A 25,436-nucleotide genomic window follows, 5' to 3' on the forward strand; every position below is an offset into this window, starting at 1 on the left:
GCCTTTCACCTTCTGCCATGATTGTGAGGTCTCCCCAGGCATGTAAAACTGTAAGTCCAATAAACCTTTTTCATTTGTAAATTGCCCAGTCTTGGGTATGTCTTTATCAGCAGTGTGAAAATGGGCTAATACACAGTAAATTGGTACCAGTAGACTGGGGTGCTGCTGAAGATACCTGAAAATGTGGAAGTGACTTTGGAACTGGGTAACAGACAGAGGTCAGAACAGTTTGGAGGGCTCAAAAAAAAGACAGAAAAATGTGGGAAAGTTTGGAATTCCCTAGAAACTTGTTGCATGGGTTTGACCAAAATGCTAATGATACGGACAATGAAATCCAGGCTGAGGTGGTCTCAGATGGAGATGAGAAACTTGTTGGGAACTGAAGCAAAGGTGATTCTTGTTTTCTTTTAGCAAAGAGACTGGTGGCATTTTGCCTCTGCCTCAGAGATTTGTGGAACTTTGAACTTGAGAGAGGTGATTTAGGGTATCTGGTGGAAGAAATTTCTAAGCAGCAAAGCATTCAAGAGGTGACTTGGGTGCTGTTAAAGGTATCCATTTTTATAAGAGAAGTGGAGCACAAAGGTTTTGAAAATTTGCGGTCTGACAATGCAACAGAAAAGAAAATCCCATTTTCTGACGAGAAATTTAAGCTGGCTGCAGAAATTTGCATAAGTAATGAGGAGCCAAATGTTAATCCCCAAGACAATAGGGAAAATGTCTCCAGGGCACATCAGAGGTCTTCACAGCAGCCCCTCCCATCACAGGCCCAGAGGTTTAGGAGGAAACAGTGATTGTATGGGCCAGGTCTAGGGTGCCTCTGCTGTGTGCAGTTTAGGGACTTGGTTCCCTGTGTTCCAGCCACTCCAACTGTGACTAAAAGGGGCCAAGGTACAGCTCAGGCTGTTGCTTTAGAAGGTTGAAGCCCAAGCCTTGGCAGCTTCTATGTGGCGTTGAGCCTGTGGGTGCATGGAAGTCAAGAATTGAGGTTTGGGAACCTCTGCTAGATTTCAGAAGATGTATGGAAACACCTGGATGCCCAGGCAGAAGTTTGCTGCAGGGATGGGGTCCTCATGGAGAATCTCTCCTCGGGCAGTGCAGAAGGGGAATGTGGTTTTGGAGTCCCCACCCAGAATTCCTACTGGGGCACCACCTAGTGGAGCTGTGAGAAGAGGGCCACTATCCTCTAGACCCCAGAATGGTAGATCCACTGACAGCTTACACCATGTGCCTGGAAAAGCCATAGACAGTCAGTGCCAGCCCTTGAAAGCAGCCAGGAGGGAGGCTGTACCCTGCGAAGCCACAGGGCGGTGCTGCCCAAGACCATGGGAACCTGCCTCTTGCATCAGAATGGTGTGGATGTGAGGCATGGAGTCAAAGCAGATCATTTGGAGCTTTAAGATTTGACTGCCCCACTGGATTTTAGACTTGTGTGGGGCCTGTAGCCCCTTTGTTTTGGCCAATTAGTCCCATTTGGAATGGCTGTATTTTCCCAATGCCTGTACCCCCGTTGTATCTAGGAAGTAAGTAACTTGCTTTTGATTTTACAGGCTTATGGGCAGAAGGGACTTGCCTGGACTTGCCTGGTCTCAAATGAGACTTTGGACTATGGACTTTTGAGTTAATGATGAAATGAGTTAAGACTTTGGGGACTGTTGGGAAGGTATGATTTGTTTTGAAATGTGAGGATATGAGATTTGAGGGGAGCCAGAGATGGAATGATATGGTTTGGCTGTGTCCTCACCCAAATCTCCTCTTGAATTGCAACTTCCACACTTCCCACATGTTGTGGGAGGAACCCAGTGGGAAATGATTGAATTATGGGGGCAGGTCTTTCTTGCACTGTTCTTGTGATAGTGAATGAGTCTCATGATATCTGACAGCTTTAAAAATGGGAATTTCCCTGCACAAGCTCTCTTCTCTTGTCCGCCACCATGTGAGATGTGTCTTTCACCTTTCGCCACGATTGTGCGGTCTCCCCAGCCATGCAGAACTGTAAGTCCAATACACCTCTTTCTTTTATAAATTGCCCAGTCTTGGGTATGTCTTTATCAGCAGTGTGAAAACAGACTAATACACTCTGGAAAGGCCTTGGGGTGACGCCCTCAGGTGGCTCCACATTTTCTAGGGCTTTCTTGTGGGAGAGATATGGGTCCTCCTGCATGTTTGTCTTGGTGGCCCTTGGCTCAGTTTTAGCGCTTTTTTTTGGCAATGCAAGGCCTTGACATTTAGACTTCTGCTCTGTTTGTTTGGTTTCAGTTGTTTAGTAACCCAAACCAGAGATCTTATCTAGCTATCGAGTTTGAATCCAGAATTGGGAGGGAACCTCTGCACCCTGGCAACAAGCTTTCTCCCAGCTTCACTTTGCATTTAGTGGCTTCTGCCTCAGGTACATTCCAGTGTCCATTGGTGGGAGGAAAAAGCCCTGGCTGCCCACCAGCTGAGCCTCTCCAGAAAGAATGACTTTCGAGGAAAGAAAGCCTGATGGGAGGTGCATGGGGTCAGCATGAGGATCTGACTTCTCCCGACCTCCATCCATGGTCCTGATAAATCCCCAGTTCCACCAGGTGTGGTGGCTCATGCCTATAATCCCAGTGCTTTGGGATGCTGAGGCGGGCAGATCATAAGGTCAGGAGATCGAGACCATCCCGGCAAATACAGGGAAACCCCTTCTCTACTAAAAATACAAAAAAGTTAACTGGGCATGGTGGTGGGTGCCTATAGTCCCAGCTACTCGGGAGGCTGAGGCAGGAGAATGGCATGAACCCGGGGTGCAGAGGTTGCAGTCAGCTGAGATTGTATCACTGCACTCCAGCCTGCGAGACAGAGCAAGACTCCATCTCAAAAAAAAAAAAAAAAAAAAAAAAATCTCCACTTCCTGGCTGATAATACCTTGGCCTGGGGGTAGAGAATCCTTCAAGTCTCTTGGCCTCAGAAGGTCAGATAACCAGGACCACATCTTCTGCTCACCAACCCATACCCATTTCTTCTCTGCATCACAGGTGGGGTGGCCACTTCCAAAGCAATCCTCTCTTTCCTGATTGGGCCTCACTCTCTACATTTTGAATTCTATGGTCCCCTAGTTCTGTAGCCTCACATTACACAAGTGCCAACTCCACACACAGATAATATAGCTGGATGTTTAATTGTAAAATGTCAAGAATAGCCAATGGCTGCCCCTTCTCTGCCTCCAGGCAGCCAATGCCATGTCTGAATGGCTGTTGGTAAGAATATTCCTCTCCTGACCACATTATTTATTGGTTGCAAGTCCCAAGAAGAAAACCCACATTAACAAGGATGCAGGCAGTAAGAGGAAGCCACTGCATTGCATTGCTAGAAGGTTCTGAAGGATGCACTGAATTTGGCAGCTCCCGTGATGAGACGGGGGCCACCATCCCTCTCTCCACCTGTCCTGCTTCCTTAGAGTGTATTCCAGGTTTGGCAGGGTTCTCTCATGGCCCACTGCTGCCAGCAGCCCTGGGTGCCTCATTCATACTCAGTCTTCAAATAAAACCCTGGGGCTTCCCTCAGAGGGGATCAGCCCAGGCTGTGTGGCTGTCACCTAACCAAGAATGGCAGTGTGAGAAGGGACGGAGCTAGCCTGGTCACGACAGGAGTTCTGTGAGCCCTCCTGGTGTGGGGGCAGCTTTCTTGGAAGGTCGGACTCACAGTCACACATGGACACTCAGGTGAAAGTGATTTTTGTCGCTGCCTGTGCAGAGGTGCCGTATATCATGACACTCAGGGGCCCGTGTGAGGGCCGGGCAGCCTGGGCTCAGCCTCTGCAACTTGCTGGCTGTGTTTTCCTCAGTGTCTCCCTGGTGAATAGTGATGGTCACTGTTCTGCCCCTATCCCAGGCATTGTCCTGAGGATGAAATGAGAGTCTGTGTGGGATTCATCAGAAGTGCCTGGCACAGAGTGAAGACTAAATAAGCATTTGCTATGCATCTATGTATTTTCTATTTCTAAAGAAAGTAAACATTATTAGTTTCACAAGCCCAGAGGAATCACAACTAGGCTAACAAATTATAGCTGAACAGAGGCCAGAGGAGAAGGGCTCCATTATTTATAAACATGAAGAGTAAAAGCAGTAATGACTTCTCATGACCTAGTGGGTAATTACATGAGCACCGGAGGGCATTTAAAAAGCTTATTCTCTAAAGTATTTTGAGCATTCTCTTTGAAACATGAATACTATGCACAGGATTCAGAACTGGTGACATCTGGAAAGATAAGAGTTTCAAGGGAAAGAGGAAAGTGGATGCTGTTAGTTCCTGACAACTGGGGCTTGTCCTCGTGGTCAGAGCTGCCCGGCAACACAGAGAGGGAACCCACTTCGCCTGGGCCGGGCTGTAGATGGGAACTGGTGATGTCAACCGCCGATGGCATGGGAGAGAGCGTGCAGGAACTGGAGAGAGAGTGCACAAGTTTTCCTCCCCTTTCCTGTGCAGACCTGCTCCAGGGTCATACAACATCGAGTGCCAATCAGACAAGGTCCACCCCCTGGATGAAAAAAGAGCTGCAGTTTGAAAACCTAGTGGGAAATCTAACTGACTCATCCCTGCTTTCCCAAGTATGTTCTGGGCCGGTTGTACCTGCAAATACCTCTGCCGTCCTGCAGGTGGGGCCTGAGTGCTGAGCATTCCCATGGGATGGGGAGACGTGACTGCTGCTCCCGCAGTGGTAATGCCACTGTAGGCAACTAAGAGTGACACACAGTTAGTTCCTTAGCTCATTCACTTCAGGTCCTGAAACAGTCACCAGGTGACTCTTCTGCAAATTGGAGCAGCTTTATAAGCAGAGGAGGGAAGAAGCTTGTTAACACCCAGGATGGAGGCCCAGTCACCTCCTTGTCCCTGCTGAGCCTGGGCATCAGCGCTGGCTCTGCCCACTTCCTGCCCAGACTCCTGGGCTGTTTGGAGAAAACTGGGCAGGAGGTGGGAGAGGTCCTCGGCATAAGAGTGTTTGGTAACTGAATAGCCTACTCATAAATGATTAGCCATTAGCCATAACTGTCTTTCAAATGTTATGTTACTCAAGCACTGCCTACTTATGGCTAAAAGTTAGAAAATTAAGAAAAACATTTGTAAACATAAAAGGCTCCAAATTATACCACTGAGAAACAATTATCTGAGCATGGTATGAACTTTCACTTTTCACTCTTTTATGTATAAAACTATGATCAGGCTATAATTTTTTTTGTAACTTGCTTTTCCACTTAGCACAATATCATAAGGATCCTCCCATCAATGAATGGGTATCGATGTCCGTCATAAAAGTAACTGTGTTCTCTTTCTGGACTGGCTGATTGGTTTCCATCCATCTTGCTGTGGAGCCCGCTTCTAATATGTGAGTTTACAAGTGGAAAGTCCCGGGTCTCTCATATTGCTGGTCTCTCCATCCTTTTTCTGGTTTCATGATGTTCTGACTGTATGTTAGACAGCGCTGGTTCCCAGAACCACGCCTGGAAAACCAAACAGAAGACAGACCTCTGTGTGCAGGCCCAGTCTCTGCTGTCCACGGGGAGAAAGAGTTCTCAGAACAGGAGGCCTTACACACAGAGGTCCTCAGTGGGATGGGAATCAGACCTGCTGGTGTGTGTCTGGGAAGAGCTTGGAAAGACGTCAGGGGTTTACAGATCCGAGATGGCCTTAGGAGGGGAAGTGCGCAGGCTGGGTGTCAGGCTCTGCTGCCAACTTCCCTTTTGATTTGTCACTTCCTCATGGGTGAGTCACTTGCTCTCTTTAAGGCCAATTTTCCTCATCTGTAAAGTAAAATAGAATGTCGTGAGTATTAAATAAGAATTTGCATGTGAAAGCACAATAAAAATTTGGAGAACCTAATAGAATTATGGCATTTGTGTTAAATCATCATCGTCATCACATCAAGTCTAGAGCTGCCTGTAATCCCAGCACTTTGGGAGGCCGAGATAGGCAGATCACCTGAGGTCAGGAGTTTGAGACCAGCTTGGCCAACATGGTGAAACCCGATTTTCTACTAAAAATACAAAACCTAGCCATGTGTGGTGGTGCACACCTGTAATCCCAGTTACTCGGGAGGCTGAAGCAGGAGAATTGCTTGAACCCAGGAGGTGGAGGTTGCAGTGAGCTGAGATCACGCCATTGTACTCGAGCCTGGGCTACAAGAGTGAGACTCTGTCTCAAAAAAAAAAAAAAAAAAAAAAAGGAAAAGGAATTAAAAAAAAAAAAGTCTAGAGTTGTGCTATTTAATCTACTGGAGGCCCAGGTGAAACACACACTCTACACACATAAATGCAGTCATGGTAATTTTGGCAGTAATTATGAAATGCATATTGCCAGGTGGATCAATTAACTTGAATGAAATACCAGTGGGCTGACAGAGTAAGCTCAGCCCACATTCAGCAACATAGACCTGTTTCTTGCTTTCAGCAAAGCCAATGCACAAAAGTTCATAATTAGCCAGGCGAGACAGCTCACACCTGTGGTCCCAGGTAGTCGGGAGGCTGAGTTGAGAGGATTGCTTGAGCCCAGGAGGTCGAGGCTTCAGTGAGCTGTGATAGCACCACTGCATTGCAGCCTGGGTGACAGAGTGAGATCCAGTCACTAAAAAAAAAAAAAAAGTTCATATTTACCAAGAGGATTTAAAAACTGTGAGATTTCTTTGAAGTGCAAGGTCCCCTGGTTCGTTTTACGTGAGTGTTTATAATTCCCACCTGCCTTTATAAAATCAAGGATATCAGATATTTGGGCTCAGAAGGTCCAGTGACTTGTCACATGCCGCTGTATGCGGGACAGAAGATGGGCGCTCTGTGAGGAGCGAGGGCGGTCGAGAAGCCGTGTGTCATCTGTTGTAGTATGTGTTCGCATCAGAACGTGAGGTGTGCCTGTCTTCCAGGAGAGGCAGGGTTAATTCCCGAGGAGATGGTCCGCAGCTTCCACTTTTTATTTCCAGCGTTTATAGGCTTTCACTAGAAAGGACTAGTGGAGACTTTAAGAGGAGCTCTACTGAAGAATGAGGGAGGCCTGCTCATTGGTGCACTGACTTTATTTTTTTATTTTTTATTTTTATTTTTATTTTTTGAGGCGGAGTCTCACCACTCTGTCGCCCAGGCTGGCAGTGGTGCGATATTGGCTCACTGCAAGCTCCGCCTCCTGGGTTCATGCCATTCTCCTGCCTCTGCCTCCTGAGTAGCTGGGACTATGGGCACTCGCCACCACGCCCAGCTAATTTTTTTTTTTTTTTTTTGTATTTTTTGGTAGAGACAGGGTTTCACCGTGTTAGTCAGGATGGTCTTGATCTCCTGACCTCATGAACCACGTGTCTCGGCCTCCCAAAGTGCTGGGATTATAGGTGCACTGACTTTAAATTTGATGATCTAAATCAGGAAATGAGACAGAAATGTAATCATCAAGTCAGCAGAAAAATAGCAGTTTAACCTGGTTAAGTGAGAGTTGTATGCCCCCATTTTTCCTTGAGAAACATCGAAGAAAGTACCCACAGGCTCACCTCCCATCTTTGTGTTATGTTTGTAGTACACCAATTCCATTTGTACGGTTCTGACTTTTCCAACTAGAACACACAGCAACAATAACAACTATTAGTCAGCTCCTTAGGGTTACATCCTGGAAATTGTAAGAGGTAATTTGGAAGTGGTCTTGATTCTTCTGGTTGCTTCAGTAACTCAGGCAACTTGTTTAGGTAACTGGAATTATGATTTGAAAAAGCTGATTTAATGCCACCAAAAAAATCTGTTCACAAAGACAAAACCTTCACAGGGCTTTATATCATTAATATATTCACAGAGCATTTCCCCTTGAAAAAACTATAGGGTGTGAAATGTATGTTAGTGAATATTATCACATGGGACAATGTATCAGTCAGGGTTCTCTAGAGAAACAGAACCATTAGAAGATAGCTATCTGTCTATCTCTCTCTCTGTATCTATCTATCTATCTATCTATCTATCTATCTATCTATCTATCTATCTACCTACCTATCTATCATCTCTCTATCGTCTATCTTTCCCTATCTCTCTATCTCTCTGTTTCTATGTCTCTATATCTATCTATCTATCCATCCATCTGTCTGTCTATCATCTATCTATCTATCAAGAGATTTATTTCAACACATTCATTCACATGATTGTAGGGCTGGTAATTCTGAAATCCAAGGGGCAGGTGGGCATCCTGGAAGCTGAATCAGGAGCTGATGCTCAGTCTTGAAGCAGACCTTCCTCTTCTCCAAGAGTATGTGAGTGGACCTCATCTACTTTTTTACTTAAAGTCACCTGATGATAGATATGAACCACATCTACAAAATATCTTTGCAGCAACCCCAGATTAGCATTTGATTGAATAACTGGGTACTGTAACCTAGCCAATTTCACACATGAAATCTATCTGTCACAGAAGGCATTGACAAAGTTTCATAAGAACATTGGGGAATTTGTGTAGCCTTTGTTTGTATGGACATAAAATGGTTTTAGACCATCTCATGGATTTCTTAATACAGTGGACTAGAATTATGCAAGCCCCTTTTCCTCACAGCTCTCAGAGTTGCAGTTTAATATACTATTTAGATTTTATTGCTGGGGGACACAGATATACATGTTAAAATGCATTTTTCATTTGTCTCCTACCCTTTATGAACTTTAAGAAAGTAATTGCCTTTAGGATAGAAATCTGGATGCTTTTAAAAAATAGCATTTGGTAGAGTTGAAAGATAAAGTGCTTGAAAAGGCCGCCGAGATGTGTGTGCCTGACACACTGGCTCGTAATGGTTTTTCTGTGCTAATGTGTGCCTCTGAACCTCTTTAAAATGCCAAATTATTCATTTCTTGGAGGGATGCAATCGGTTCTCTGCTGACTATTATGAAAAATAGAGACAGAAGCAAAATTTCAAATGCTGTTCTACAAAAATTATTTAATCATTTCTGGCCTATTGTGGAAATTCATACGAGCTATTGTGTTGATGTGCAGCTCTGCAGACCAGCCTTGGCAGATGCAATCACAGATAGTTTTATGAAAAATTTCCGTTATTCATCCATGCAATACGTACTTTCATGACAACGAAAGTGCAGCCAAACTCTGCCTTATACAATGGCAGAAAACTGAACTCAGAGTCATTGGAAAGGCTCCACCTGCCTTTCAAATGGAAAATAATGTCCATTTTCTACTGGCTGAAGATGGACAGTTTAACATTCTAACATTATGACTTTAATCTTAAAATTTTGATTCATGATTCAATGCAGATAGCACTGGGAGTGGTAAATGAAATGGAAACTGTGAGCTAGTTTCATTTGGATGAGTGAATTTTGGATCTTCCCTGATCTGATTTCACTAGGGTGGAGGAAAGATCAGAAGTGAACCAAGCTCCTGGTGGGCGTGTTGGCAAGGAGGTGGGCTTCACTGGGAGATCAAACACACTGCACACCATTTTTATTCTTACCTCCCACTTTTCTCTGGAGCAGACCTGATTGCAAATGTTTTTCAAACTCTAGAAACAGAATTAAAGGTTTCAGTTTCATTTATATAGCATGAAGTGCTGATAATTCCAAGAATAATTACAGGACGTGCAAAGGTCTGGAAGTAAGGGAGAATGTTTATGAGGAGAGGATTATGAAATAAGATAGGCTAGGAGAGGTTAGGAGGGGAGAGGTTAGGAGAGCAGAGGTTAGGAGAGGGAAGATGCTTAAGGCTGAGAACTCTGAGATTTACACTGAGGACAAGGGCGAGCCATTAAAAAGTTGTAAAGTTGTAAGTGGGCGAGTGTGACGAGATCGTATTTGCAAGAAAGTATGCAACACATTTTAAATTCTTCCATAAAACTATTGAAGCAAAAACCAACTTCTGGAATAATCCCCCAGGTACTTTGAGTCTTGCAGCAGATGTCGGTCGGTTTCCATGCGATGCTTGAGTTCCATTCTCACCTGCCTCACCATCCATCACACCTGGAATAAAGGGGTGTCTGAGCTTGCTGACCTTAGCTAGAAGGTGGGAGAAGCGGGGCACTGACCCAGGCGTAGGGCGTCCAAGGTCTAGGTGGAGCCGCATTCCCTCTGTCTCTCCCCTTTGACTGCAGTCGCCTGATGCAGGGCTCTGGTGATGAAAGGGGCTGTGTGGAAGTAGCACCACACTGGAGCACCCCCAGGGAAAGAAGAAATTAAGAAGCGGCAGAGAAAGCCGGTCTGCAGAGAAAGCCGGTCTGCAGAGAAAGCCGGTCTGCAGAGAGAAGAGAAGCGGAGGCGAGAGTCAGGTGTCTTGGCGAGGGAAGGAACTGATACCTGACTCAGAGTGAGGGAAAACACACTGCATAGAAATGTTCACGGCCTGTGGGTCCAGCTCTGCCACAGATGTGTTTGTACGTATGACCTCTGGATGTGTTGAGAAACCCAGCTATGCTGGAGCTAGTTTGCATGGTCTTCTGATTCTTCCTTCCCTGCCATCCTTCACAAGTCAGAAATGGTCCCGAGAGCATCTCCGCGTGGGATAGGGAGCGGTTCAACAAAGGAAGGATGGGGAAGTGTGTTTTTTCTAACCAGGCCCACTGTGAGGTTACGTTATTATTTAGAATTTCTTATTAATCTTTTAAATTTGTTTATACTTCTCTTTCTTCATTTTTATTTGGATAGAGTAGGTCTAATAGAGCCTTCATTTTGTGTAGCAGACAATAAATATTTGTTGGCTGAATGAATATATTTTATTGCACCTTAATTTAGTAATTTTATATTTTGAAAAGGATTTGAAGGAATGTTTGCCTACAGTAACAGAATTTGGAATATAGATAGAAAACTCATAAAAAGCTGGAATCACGCGAAAAGTCGTGTGCCATAAAATATTCCAAATCTTTGAGAGTAATGTGAAAGCATGGGAAATGTTTTGTGGTTAGTTATATTTTTAAAATCCTTTTGAGTTTCACCCTGTCATTGTGAGAAATAACCTGAAAGATAGTATCTCAGTCATTTATTTCATTGACAGTGGGGAGCCTAATAAACAGTGGAGGAACTAAGGAAGACTTTTCCCCTATCTATGATTTATATGTTTATACAGGGGGAGATTAAAGTAACTGAATATGTTTTAAAAATGTAAAAATTATAGATGTTACCTTTAGCCACCTAGGGAGATCATGTAAATATTCAAAACATTGTGAAACTGTCTAAACCATTTTTTATAACTCACCATTTGGAAAGTGTGCCCACACTGTTGCCTGGATTCTAGAAGAGAATGTTCCAGAAGACGGTGTTGGCCGAGTGTGTGCAGGCCAAGTGCTTGCTCCCTGCCCTTGGCTCTCAGATCTCAAGCCCGATCTCTCATCTTCAGTGTGCAGACATAACCAATGTATCATCAGTTCCTAATGTATCCTTCCAGAAATACATGATGCATAGAGAAGCAAATACGTAGCTAAAATACAGAGGTATACATAGGCACTTTCCCCTTTCTCAACCCTTAAGGCACTATATGATATAAAATGTATATACATGAAGTTCGAAGTTCGTAAGCTGTTCCACATTTTTTTTTTTTACACATAATAACCTATTAGTACTTGAGGAATGCTATGGTCTGAGTGTTTGCATCCCCTCCAAATACATACGTTACCATTTGAATCCCCAAGGATCCCCTTTGAGAGGCGATTAGGCCATGTGGGTGGAGCCCTTGCAAATGGCATTCCTGCCCTCATGGAGGAAGCCCTGGAGGGCTGGCTGGCCCCTCCCACCATGTGAAAACACAGCAAGAAGGCACCGTTTAGGAACCAGAAAGCAGGTCTTTACCAGACACTGATCTGAGACTTCCCAGGCTCCAAAATTGTGAGAAATAAATTTCTGTGGTGAAAGCCAGCCAGCTTATGGTGTTTTGTTGTAGCAACCTGATAGGACTAAGCTAGGAAACATACTCACTTGTAAACATTTGTATAGAGTTTTATTTTATGAATGTGATATAATTTATTTACCCAGAGTAAATAAATACTAACATACTAAATACCCAAGTTAGTGAGAGATATTTAGGTTATTTCTGATGTTTATAACAAATAATGGTGTAAAGAAATACCTTACACCACATCACTTAACACACATGTAAATGTATTTGTAGAGGTAGTTGCTGGGTCAAAGGTTATACACATTGTATTGATAATTAATGCCAAATTACCCTCCTAAGAATCTGTCCCGCTGTGTGTTATCAAACTTTTCAGACTTGCTGATCTGAGAGGTGATAAATTATCTTGGTACAGTTTTTATAATAAGTGAGGTTGAGCTTCTTTTCGCACTATGAGTTCTTGCTATGTGAACTTTCTGTTCACGGCCTTTAGCCATTTCTGCTTATGAGTCTATTGGTCTTCATGCTTTGTAGAAACTTTTTTATGGATTCAGGAAGTTGGTCATGTGTGATATGAGTTGAACAGGATGGTTCTCAGTTTGTCTTCTTACATTGCTTGTGGGAGATCTTACTCTTTTCTCAAATATTCACATTTTTCAGTTGTGATGTTCGATCTCATGACTGTTGTGGATAGTGGTGAATATTCATCTTTTGAGAAACAAGCAGAACAGATGAGATGTTGATGTTGTTTTGAACTAAAAAGAATATGGCTTTGTCTTTAGTTGTTTTTGAAGACAATTCCCAACGAGGAGCATTGACGTATGTTGAGCCACATCTTCAGCACGTGACTTCTCGAGTCAATGGCGACAACTCCCGAGGATGACAACGGGGAGTGCCCATGCCCTTTTGTGCATATAAGCGATTGTATCTGTTAAAGTATTCTGCTGGATTAGCGGTCATGCAAAAGATCAGCAGGCACTTTCCACCACACAGATGTGGGCACGGCAGAGAGACGAGTGTCTCGGGCAGAGGAAGTGGGCGCTGTGGGGTGGGGTGGTGCAGGGTGAGAAGGAAGAGGGAAGGGGCTCGCCCCCTGTCCCAGGGCTACGAGGGATTTTGAAGAGTTCAGGACTGCTCTTTAATGCAAAAGCAACAGGCTCTGTTTTAAACTTTATTTACACACTAAATGGAATACACTTTATTTATTATTAGTTGAGGTCATTTGGGCAACGTTGCAGGTTGAATAACATCTTCCCAAAGGATATGTTCGTGTCCCAACTTCCAGTGCACTGTGAACTCGACATGATTTGGAGGCTGGGTCTTTCTTTGCAGCTATAATCAAGTTGAGATGATGCCATGCTGGACTGGGCAAGTCCTAATGCATGGATGGGTGTCCTTGTAAGAAGAGGAGAATTTGGACACAGAGACACAGAGAGAGTGTGTCCTGTGACAGGGGCAGAGATGGGAGTGGTGCAGCCACAAGCCAAAGAGCACCGAGGACTGCTGGGAGCCACTGAGGCCTGCTGGGAGCCACCGAGGCCTGCTGGGAGCCACCGAGGACTGCTGGGAGCCACCGAGGCCTGCTGGGAGCCAGCGAGGACTGCTGGGAGCCAGCGAGGCCTGCTGGGAGCCACCGAGGACTGCTGGGAGCCACCAAGGACTGCTGGGAGCCACTGAGGACTGCTGGGAGCCACCGAGGACTGCTGGGAGCCACCGAGGCCGGGGAGGCAGGGAATAGATTCTTGCTCAGAGCCCTCAAGAAGGGGCCAACCCTGAGACACTTTGGTCTCTGACTTCTGGTCTCTTGGCTGGTGGCCTGATACATTTCTGTTGTTTTCAGTCCAGGTTGTGGTACTTTATAATGGCAGCCCCCAGGAAACAGGTACCAGCCACAAGCATGAAAAACTGGCTCAGGCTAGCTCAAGCCAAACAAAACAAAACAGAAATACAAAATCAGAAAACAAGAGAGTTTATGGGAACAAATAAGACTTTAGAAGGAAAGAAAGCAGGAAATGGCCTGGAATTTGGCATCTACCTTGAGAGAATTCCTGTCCTGTGTTTGGTGAAGCCTGGCTGCTGATGGCGAGCAGCTGACAGCTCATGAAACTGCAGGCGGTTGTAATATTTGATATGGTTTTGATCTGCGTCTCCATCAAACCTCATGTTGCCTGTAATCCCCAGCGTCGGAGGTGGCGCCTAGAGGGAGGTGACTGGATCATGGGGGTGGGGTTCTCACCAACGGGTTGGCACTGTCTCCTCTGTGCTGTCCCCTCGGTGATAGTGGTTGACAGTGAGTGAGTGAATTGCCCTGAGATCTGTTTTTTAAAAAGTGTATAGGGTGCACCTCCCTGTCTCTCTCTTGCTCCTGCTCCTGCCATATGAGATGCCATGTGAGATACCTGCTCTGCCTTGCCATTTGTGCCACGTTGCCCAGATGGCCTCAGGCGGTTCCTGAGGCCTCCCCAGAAGCAGAAGCTGCCATGCTTCCTGCACAGCCTGTGGAACCATGAGCCAATTAAACCTCTTTTCTGGCCAACTGTGGTGGCTCATGCCTATAATCCCAGCACTTTGGGAGGCCGAGGTGGGCAGATCACCTGAGGTCAGGAGTGTGAGACCAGCCTGGCCAACATGGTGAAACCTTGTCTCTACTAAAAACACAAAAATTACCTGGGCGTGGTGGCAGTTGCCTATAATCCCAGCTACTCGGGAAGCTGAGGCAGGAGAATCACTTGAACCTGGGAGACGGAGGTTGCAGTGAGCAGAGATTGCACCATTGCACTCCAACCTGGGCGACAAGAGAGTCTCAAAAAACAAAACAAAGCAAAACAACAACAACAACAAAAACACCTCTTTTCCTTATAAATTACCCAGCCTCAGACATTTCTTTATAGCAGTGCGAGAATGGACTAATATAGTATTAAAAAGGGGAAACGACCTGGCAGTAGGGTGACATTTCGCTTGGTATTGCTGGCTCATGTTTCCGCTTCGTGTCATTTGCATGGCATTGCTGGCTGGGGGCTGGGGCGTGCAGCCAAGGACAGTGATCATGGGATGAAGAGAAGAGGCTGAGTTCGGATTTTTTTAAGGAGGTGTTCAATAGGAGGTTATGGTTGATTGGGTGTAACCTCAGGCTGCCTGAGTCCGTCTCCCCAGGTAAACAGGCTTCACCATCGTTCAAGTCACATCAAGGTTCAATTTGATGCTAGTAATTTGATTCACAGCCAACCCGTACAAATCCATGTGCCATTCTTAGACATATAAAAAATGCTTTGATAATCGAAAGAGGTTTAAAATGATAATTATAAAGATGGAGCCAGTAGTTTTCTTTGTTTTGATTATGAAATATTTTGAACATACAGCAATGTAGACAAAATCATATAAGACATCTATGTGTCCCCGACTAAGACGAAACAGATGTGAGAGTTTGGTGTATTTGCCTCAGGCCTGTATTCTTTTCTTTTTTCTTTTTTTTTTTTTTTTTTAAATAAATAGCAACACTGAAAAAGCTGAAACTCATTAATTCCTGCTCTCATTCTTTCCTTTCAGAAATAATCACTCTTCTGAAGTGAGTGAGTATCAGGATCAGGCAAGCTTTTGCACTTTTATGATACATATTTGCTTCTAAAAATATCTCATACTTTGTACTTCCCAGGTATTCTGTATTTAAGACACATAAATTGCGTTAGCCTATATGTGCCTTTATGTCACTTGCTTTTTGTTTCATGTTTTGCTTTTGAGATGTAGCTGCTATGGACAGGTAGCTCCAGCTCACCCATCGTGACAGCTGTCGTGTGTGCTATTACGTGGCTAAACCCTAGCCTCTGTCTTCCTCTGCTAGGGACAGTCAGGATTTTCCCACTTTTGAATATTAAAGAGTCTGCTGCAGTGAACACTGTAGTCTCTGTCTCCCTTGTTCTCTGGGGCTTCTTTATTCATTACTAATTTCACTGATTGCTCACTTAGCTTCTTTTGAAACTCAGCACCCATCTTTTTTCCTGATGTATGTATTGATGACTCTGAGTCTCTTTCCATCCTAGCATTAGCCCACATGGATTTCATTTGTGCTCACTTAAACATTTTCTTTTTGGCTTTTTGTTTGACCCTGATTTTGTGTGTGTGTAAAAGTATGTGTTTATATGTGTGATGTCCACATGTACATAGGGCAGGCTGTAGTTATCACTTTCACAGAATTCTTGGGGGACAGTGATAAAAGTCAGTGGGTCAGTAGCTACGGAGACAGAGATGGGGTGACTCACCTCTCCCAGAGATGGAAACCAAAGCTCCTGGCATCCAGGATCGGCAGGGTTCAGAGAATGTGGGAGTGTGTCCTGCATATTTAAAACAAAGGCTGAGGAGCCTGGGAACAGCTCCAGAGCAGTGGTAGAAGGACGCTCCAGTGGAGCGGTGGGGATGTCTGTGGGAGGGCAGAGCCTGACCTCGCAGGAGTTGTCAGTGTTTTGGTTGTTTTGCGCATGAATGTTCATGGCAGCCACATTCATAGTGTCTCCAAAAGGGAGCAACCCTTTGTCTCCCAACAGGTGAAGGAATATGCACACCTGGCCGTGTCCACACGGTGAACAGTGCTCAGTAGTGAGCAGAGACGAGCTCCTCACCTATGCAGCGCAGGAAGGAAACTCACAGTCATCGTGCTGAGTGACAGGAGCCAGACCCAGAGAAGCTCTCGCTGCACGAGGCCAGGCACGCAAAGTTCTAGAAAACACGAACTCATTTACGGTGGCAGAAAGAGGATCGACGGTTTTCTGATCAGCATGTTTTTAAACAGGGTGTAAGGGAATAAAGCTCCCTCCACCCAGGATCGCCACAGGATGGAAATAGAATGGCGCGGGAAGGCTGTGTGTGACGATCTGTAAAACTATCCATAAACCAGGCATAGCCAGCTCTTCTCATCTTGAGGGAGGATCCTGGACCTGCTACCCCACTGCGTTTTAGTCACGCAGCGTGGACGCGGGAAGGCCCCTCTGCAGAGTGCGGTGTGCCCAACACCATGTCTAAGGAAATGAGTGGACAGGGGCACCTGGGGCTCCTGGGAATTGGAAAAATAGAGAGTGGCTTCCTGATGAGGTGACGCCTACTTCTCAGGCTGGGAGGCTGCCAGGGCTGTGGTGAATTTCTAGAAGGGAGGAGACCACGGTGCTGGGCACAGGTGCATTGCAGCCACGTCTGCACAGCTCCTTGTGTGTCCTTTAACTTTATTCTCACAGCAGGTCGCTCTTTAGGGCCCCTGCCTGGGTTGGATCTGGCCCTCTCCTACCTGGGAGGGGTTTTGGCTTTTGCTTCACTTTTCTGCACCGGTTTCCTTACCTGCAAAATGGGAAGGCAATGGCGAATACCCAACAGGAAAGCCGTGAGGATTGCACAAGCTCATGTTCTGGGGCCTACGGAACCACGCCTCCTTCAGGGTTGGGTGTCCAGGTACTTGTGGAATAAGTTAACCTGCCCAGTGAACAGTGTGAACACCTCCCAGGTGATATCCACTGATGCAGCGAGGTTCTGACCCTCAAGGGGACCTAGCAGAGGAGACAGTGAGCAGACGATTATCCCGCAGCCTTCACTGTGCCTCGATGCAGGAAAGCACAGATGCTGGAGGCTCCACAGGGGTCCTCAACACCCCGAGGAGGGGTCACCTTGTGAGACTGGGGGAAGTCTGGTCCTGAGGAGCTGGTGAGGTAGAGCAGGAGGAGCGTCCCAGGGCAAAGGACCGGAGGGCAGAAGATCAAGGGGTGAAGGGGAGGGCGTCTGGTTTAGGAGCGGAGTGGAGACTGCCAAAGCAAGGCCCTGCTCACCTGCTTATTAACTGGCAGGACAAGGAGTGCAGCTTTGAAAATAAACTCCCATTCCCATCGCTGGCCCCAGGCACTAGATGAGATGCCAAGTGGTGTTGCAATCACAAAGTGTCTGGGGACTTTTGTGTGTTTGTAGAAGGTTGGCAAAGCATGTTTTGTATTTATCTGCAAAAGCCTTAAAGTCCGCATTGAGAAGGTATGAAGGACATCGGGACACATGTATTTTATCCTCTTCCCTGTGATTTCACTGGGCTAGTGATCACAAAAGTGCTGCTCTGTGGGACCTGGATTTTAATTGTAGAATTAATCAGATCAGCAGGCACTTGGGAACACTTACTGAAGTAAAAAAAGACAATTCAAAGATTCACTGAGTATTTCCTGCGATATTTATAAATAAAGAAATACAAAACTACTTTAACTCGAATGTTAAGAATCGAATTAACTCAATTTTGGCCAAGCATTCATGCAACGTCCATTAGGAAGTGGACCACAGAAAGCTTTCTGCCCAGATGTTTATGATTTTATTCTTGGGAATGAAATGAGCAACCTACCGGAGTTCGAGTCACTTTCAAACTAAGCTGTGAACCTTGGGAGGCAGAAGTCCTGCAGGGTGACAGTTAGGCCATGTTTTTCATCGTTTCTTCCCAAAGACCAGCAGAGAATCTGCCTCTCTCATTTAGAGTGTCATGACCTCATTGTACCGTTTTCCAGCTTCATGGCTGTCTGTGTCTATTACCGCCGGGGGCTCTGTATCTCCTCTCACCACTCTGCCCACCCCTTTCCTTTGAGGAACCGTTCCTCCCAGCCCAATGATTCAAATGGGGTTGCCAATAGTGGATGCTGCTACGACAGTCCCTGGCGAGCCTGTGCTGCAGGACCTGGCTGGTCCCACTGCTCTTCCCCACCCAAGGATCAGCCCAGGTGGGTGTGAAGCCCAGCCCGGGCAGTCAGAGTCCTTTTCTGGAATCAGGAGGAGCTACAGGAGAAGGGAGAAGCCTTATTTGTGTGTGTTTGAAAAAACTTCCATGGAAACTGGAAGATAAAATTCTGAAGATCTTAAAGGCTATTTTCCTTTTAAAAGAGAGAAAGGTGACCTGAGTATAAAAGAATTGCTTTAGGCTGAGAGCAAACGATAAAAGCAGTACAAAGCGACCGGGAATCCCGAAGACATCGCCTCAGTTCCTGGGTTCAGCTGGGCCTGTGTCTGTCCCGACCAAGGACGCACTGGTCATGTGAAGACAGACCGTTTAATTTGGCTTACTCTACATGAAATCAGTTTCTTTAATTTCCAACTGCAAAAGTCCTAACTCGAACAATCACCTTACTCCTGAATAATAATAATGATAGCTTTAAGTGTAAGAAAACTGCAGTGGCAGCTAATACGGAGGAGGTCCTCACTGGGTACCAGGCAGTGTGCTTCACGACTTATAGGTGAGCTTCCACTTATTCTTCATAACAAACTTTACAGCTGAGAAAAATGAAGTCAGAGACCTTGCCCAAGGCCGCAGCACACATAAGCCGTGGTTCCAGAACCTTCTGCTTTCTGACCTTGTTTTCAATTGCTGTTTTCTGTGTCTCCTTAAAGGCTGTGTTTACCCTTCTCATTACTGATTTGTGCCAGCACCACCCACCCCCGACTCCCCCAGCCCCGCCATCGCCCAGAAGGTGATAAATAAATACTGATCGAATGGCTGTATTTGAACCTGCTAGAGACAGGGTTGGTAGATGTGTCCTGCCCGTAAGATATTAATAACCATCCCTGGCCGGGCGCGGTGGCTCAAGCCTGTAATCCCAGCACTTTGGGAGGCCGAGACGGGCGGATCACAAGGTCAGGAGATCGAGACCATCCTGGCTAACCCGGTGAAACCCCGTCTCTACTAAAAATACAAAAAACTAGCCGGGCGAGGTGGTGCCTGTAGTCCCAGCTACTCGGGAGGCTGAGGCAGGAGAATGGCACAAACCCGGGAGGCGGAGCTTGCAGTGAGCTGAGATCCGGCCACTGCACTCCAGCCCGGGCTACAGAGCAAAGACTCCGTCTCAAAAAAAAATAAATAAAATAAAAAAAAAAAAAAAAAAAAAACCATCCCTAGGAATCCTTTTCTTTGTGTTGGGGGCTGTCCTTACACCTTATTTCGTGCTCCTGCAAGGAGACAGCACTGCCTCCATTTGGGGTGGTCACGGACATCCGAGGCCCCGGAGGTCCAGAGTTACGTGGCCAGCTGCTAGCAGAGCGCTGGGCCCTCCTGCACTGCCAAAGCAGCTGGTTTTCTTGTCACGGCATCGGAGGGGAGGAGAGACGTGAGCAGGGCTGTGAGCACTCTGCACATACCAAGCACTTTATGTGCTGTCTGTTTGTCAGAATGATTCTGAGAGTGTTTTCTGCTGCTGACTTTATAGATGAGGACTCAGAGGCTGAGAGAGGCTGGACACCGGGCCCACGTTCCTCGCTAGTGGCCGGGGAGCCGGGATTTGCAGCAGAAGCGGTGCAAAGGCCGTTGTGGGGGTGGGTGACTGTCATCCTGCTGCCCTTGGGAACATGAACGTTGAGGAGCTGTGAACTGTGCTCCAGCCGTGCGTGAGAAGGGAGGCTGCTGGCCAACACCTGCGAGGCCTGATGGGCAGTCTTGGCCCAGGGGGTTTTGCCAAGGCCTGGGGTTTGGCCTCACACTGCAGGGAGAGCCCAGTTTCAGTGAGAGCGAAGCCCCTCTCTCAAGGGTTCTGCACTTGGAGGAACCACACCGATGAGGACTGTGGCTTTAGAACAGACTCAGCTCTGAGCGTTTCTCATCATCCTGGCGTCTCTCACCATCCAATCTAAACACCATGGTTTCCCACCTGGATGCCAGCCCTCCCGGTCTCCTTCCTCACTGCCCCTGCCTTTAAAGAAAACGAGATCACGTGAGCTCACACAGTGGCCGGACGCATATTCTTTGGGGTCTCTAGCACTTTTACCCACTGGGAAAAATTATCTTCACATTCCCATCTGGCTGTGAGCTCTTGGAGGGTCGTGCTGAGTCTTTTACGTTTCAAATCCCCAGTTTCTAGAACAGTTGGCAATTATAGTAGGCTCGCAGTAGCTGTGTGTGGATTCTGGTCAGACAGTGGAGAGCTGAGTGAGAGTGACCGGCAACGGTGCCGCTCAGAGAGGTCATCATTGCGTGGTCTCCTTCCACTCAAGTGAAGAAATCTTTGGCAGTGTTTCTAGGACTCTGGTTTATCCTTTCAATAATTATTCTTTGGGTTACTTTGAGATTTTTTAATTAAAAAAGATGCCTTATGTAAGAGTTCACACTCCTATTTTTTGGGGGTAGGAATATTCACATTTTAATCCTGGTGCTACTTCTGGTAATACCTGGTGTGGACATGCCAACTTACCATTGGATCCAGCGGCTCTAACTTATTAGTGGGTCGATTTCTTTGTAAGATTATTGGCACTAGAGGTACAGACAATATAATAATATTTATTAAGCCACTATTTATGTTTATCAAATACTCATTCTGGACAAGGCACTCTGCTGCATGTTGGATGAGCAGGGACTAGCAATTAGACAGGACTCCATATCCTATGGAAGATGCAGACCCCAGAGACATTCTCTGGGACCTGATGAGTGGACTCCTGGGGTGGGCGCCACGCCAGCAGCAGGGATGGTTGCAGAGAGGGGGTGTCTGGAGAGCAGGGCAGTTCCGAAACGGGGTGCCTCACCCTTGCTCTTCTGATGCAGGGCTGTATCCTTCTCAGTGTGCGTGTGTTGTGGGGGGGTCCTGTGCCTTGCAGGACATGTAGCCACGTCCCTGACCTCCTCCTACCTGGTGTCAGTAGCGTCCACACCCACACCCATCACGAAAACCACCAAGGCCTCCAGGCTGGCAAAATGTCCCATGGGGACAAAGTTGCCCCAAATCTAGAATCACTGTTTGAAACAACCCTGGACACGTCGTGCTGTGTTGCTGCTTCCTGCAGAAGCCAGAGCTTTGTTCTCAGCCTTGTAGCTTTGAGAGAAGGATTTTCTTTTTCTTTTTTTTTCAAGACAGGGTCTCACTCTGTTGTCCAGGCTGGAGTGTAGTCGTTCCATCTCAGCTCACCGTAGCCTCGACCTCCCGGGCTCAAGCAATCCTCCCACCTCAGCCTCCTGAGTAACTAGGACTACCGGCACAACCCACTGTGCCCAGCTAATGTTTTAATTTTTTATTTGTAGAGATGGGGTTTTGCCAGAGAGAGGCATTTTCTTGCTTCATAAAGAAGGTGGACCATTCATCTGGTTCTGGTGAATGAGCTGTAATTCACCAGGGATCCTTCTGTTACCCAGCAGCCCGACTTATTGCGTGGCTGAGTGCAGGGCTGAGAAGCCGAAGGACACAAAGCTGTCATCAACGGGATTTGGATCAGATGTCTAAATGTGAACTCTCCAAGCCTCATGTGTTGTTGCCATGGTAGTTCTACTCAAGACACCTTGCTGGACAGAAAAGAGGAGCGCTTGTTCTGGAGGGAACCTGAATCCTTGTGCCAGTTCCCCGAGGCCAGCTGCTCGTGCGCGCAGGATGCCGCTTCTTAGTAGAGGAGAAAGTTGACGGTGGAATGTTCACCAAGGCAGGCAGGTGGTTTTAAGAGAAAATCTTATCAAGGCAGATCAGCCCTTGTCTTTACAATCAACATATTTAATTTTAGTGGCAAATTTATCCTAATTACATTAATAATGGGCCCCTTTACTCTTGCAGGATATAAATTGGACAATAGTATTTAGTTCATAGGGCTGTGATGGGAATTTAATGAGATTATGTGGGTTATATCTATCTACATTGACTGAGAAATTATTTTCTCAGAAATTAAAACAGGATAATTTATTAATATATTTAAAACCAATAATTATAAGCCTGCTGCATGTAAACAGTGATAATATCTATTTTTTATGGAAAATAATTATATCTTTTGAAACGAAAACAATTAGTGATGAGTGAGTATTACGTTTTTATGATGTCTAGCTTAACAGGAGACAGCTGGATTCTTACAGCTGCCCCTGTCTTTAGTCTGCCATGATATCTGTTCTGGCTGAAGTATATGGAGAAAATTCACCCCCACATAGATGAGTAGTTGGAAAAGGGAGAGTTAATAACCTTTTCCTATGATTGTGGATGTTTTCCTTATCTGTACCAAAACTAGACAAGTGATAGTTTCTCAATGATTAATTGCAACATGAAATCTGAAACCACAGTAACAAACTTTTAACTTTTTTATGTGAAAATTCGTTTGTCATTCTTACTCTTTGAATTCATCTTGTCCCCCTGCAATTATACCATTTATAACATCAAGCATTTGTCATTTAGAAAACTCCACCGAATTGTGCAGATCTTTCAAATATTGACATATATCATGAATTTTATCGTTAAAAAATCACATTCCCTAATATCCCCATTGATTTTATCAAAAAACACTTTAAGTATCTGAAATCTTTGAGTGTGCAGAGGCAGATATACATTTCCCGAAATTCAGATTTTCACTCTAGACCTCGAATTGTGTTCTTGGCAAGAGACGGTGTCAGTTGTGCTCCTTGAGGCAATGGCTCCCTCCATTCATTTCTGAGAAAATACCAGCCATAAACTCAAGTCTGGATTCCCTTAGTTTGTCCGCTATCTTTCTTCAAAGTAAAAACCGTCCTATTGGCCAGGCCTGGTGGCTCATGCCTGTAATCTCAGCACTTTGGGAGGCTGAGGCGGGCGGATCCCCTGAGGTCAGGAGTTCAAGACCAACCTGGCCAACATGGTGAAATCCCATCTCTACAAAAATACAAAAATTAGGCAGGCATGATGGCGGGTGCCTGTAATCTCAGCTACTTGGGAGGCTGAGGCAGGAGAATCACTTGAACCTGGGAGGTGGAGCTTGCAGTGACCTGAGATCACACCTCTACACTCTAGCCCGGGCAACAGAGCAAGACTCTGTCTCAGAAAAAAAAAAAAAAAAACCCCACCAAAAAACCCAAACCGTCCCATGAGTAAAGTTTTCTCTGAGATGACCGCAAACTTCCATCTGTAGCAGACAGGCTCTCTGTGTCCTTCCAGTTTGTGCATTGAACATGCATTGAAAAACATGCATTGAAGAGTTGAGGCTTTATACAATTCACAATTTATGCGGCTTCTTCAGGGACAGTCTTTAACGGAAGTGGCATTTCTTTTGCAGGTAAGTCTGTGGGGGCCAAAAGGACAATGATCACTGCTGCAGGTCAGTGCCACGCTTCGTATCATGCTAAAGAATGAGCAGTTCTTCCTGTCATTTCTTTGGAACCATTAGTACAAATATCAACACAATAAGAAGGATAAATAACATCTTAATATTCTGATGAGAATAGTTTTGGTCTTGTGGACTCACAGGTCTCTTCCAGGGACTCTCAGGTGTCTACAGCCCACACTATGAGAACTGACGGATTAGGGTAACAAAGAAGGAGGCAAAGAAAGAATTCTGGGTGTGTTTGGGAGCCCGTAGGACTTGCTGATGAACGGGAAAGTGAGAGCAAGAGATGATATATTTATGGGCCATTTTCATCTAATTAAAATAACATATGACTCTAATTCTCTTCCAGGTCTGTACATCTTCAGAGTAGAAACCTCTGAGCTGTGAGCTTTCAGTAGAGCCCTACCAGACGCCAAGTGCGTGGAAGCTAACTTCAAACTCTCTGTGAAGAAACCCATTGTTAAGGATTTTAGGTGAAATCTTCTCATTGTCTTTCATTTAAGCTGTGTTTGATTAGACCATCCTCGTCTCTGGGCAACACATTAGATTCCTGCACCACCACCTGGTCTCATAATAGCTGGTTGCTATAAAACCATGACAGCTGCATAGGCCTGGGGTCCTTTCAAGGTTCTGTAGCCGAGTGCTGGTGCTCTCGATTGCTGGAGAACTTGAGTGCAGTTAAACTCTGCTGGTTGCATTTATAGTAAAAATCAACAAGGAAAACAAATTACACTAAACCTATGCAGCGTCTCATTTATTGTTCTGCTTATTTTGTTTATAATGTTCTCTTTTAAAAAATCCTTGTTTTTATCTGGAAAGCAGTAGGATTTGGCAGAAACAAGGAGCTTTCCAGCTTCTGACAAGGTTCTCTGCTTCCCCTCCTGCTCTCACAGGCATTGCTCAGTGATCACTGGAGTGTCTACATCAGTCCCAGCCTTGGCTCAACATTGCAGAGGAGAGCCCTGTCCAGTGAAACTCCAGCTGTGCAAAAGTCATCCACAGAGGGCTACATGTGGAAGCCAATGAACCATCTGGGAAGTTTTTACAATAAAACAGACCATAGACGTTAGTAGCTTGGTCCAGGGTAGGCCACGGTGAAATCTGGTCCATGAGGGACCTAGAGACACTGAAATCATCCCAAGATGAGTTGTTAAGATTGTAAATCCAAGTTAAACGCACCTGAAGTAAAGAATATATAAAATAAAAGTAAGCCTTCTGAGTCTAGTTATTGACTAACTTTAATTACTTACACAAAAGGCAACAATTGCTGAGGTACTTCATTGTCTATGAGCTAAATGTGCCAAAACAGAGATGCTTAACAGATGGCGACGTTAAGAAATTCCTGGTTTTAAATCTGTACAGATGCATTAGGTTGGAACAAACACCACATTTTTCTGACCCTTCCAAGCTCTACACATCATAAAATGCCAGCTGATACTCAGGTACTAATTACAAAAACAGTGCCATATATGAAAAAACAAAGTGTGTGCAAAAAGCAGTCTTTTCTAGTTTCCCAGGAATCTCGATGTTCTTCAACTACATCTATCACCTTAACTTTACAACATGTGAAATATGGATAATATGTTTTTGCGGGACTTTTTATCCTAGAAAAATCCTTC

At 45.5% G+C, this 25,436-nt stretch overlaps 1 long non-coding RNA gene across 3 annotated transcripts; it reads left to right on the top strand.

The window, feature by feature from the left end:
- The first annotated feature begins 6 nt into the window (after positions 1-6).
- LOC103879857 lies at positions 7-25,023 on the top strand. 3 transcript variants are annotated; one of them, XR_004180120.1, is made up of 3 exons: positions 7-50; positions 23,767-23,808; positions 24,167-25,023. It is a non-coding gene; the product is annotated as an uncharacterized LOC103879857 (long non-coding RNA). The 3 variants fall into 3 exon arrangements; XR_004180119.1 differs by lacking the exon at positions 7-50 and adding an exon at positions 1,848-1,992; XR_004180118.1 differs by lacking the exon at positions 7-50 and having other exon boundaries at positions 23,510-23,808.
- The last annotated feature ends 413 nt before the right edge of the window (positions 25,024-25,436 follow it).

The sequence above is a fragment of the Papio anubis genome, chromosome 19, assembly GCF_008728515.1.
Source record: "Papio anubis isolate 15944 chromosome 19, Panubis1.0, whole genome shotgun sequence".
NCBI lineage: Eukaryota > Metazoa > Chordata > Mammalia > Primates > Cercopithecidae > Papio > Papio anubis.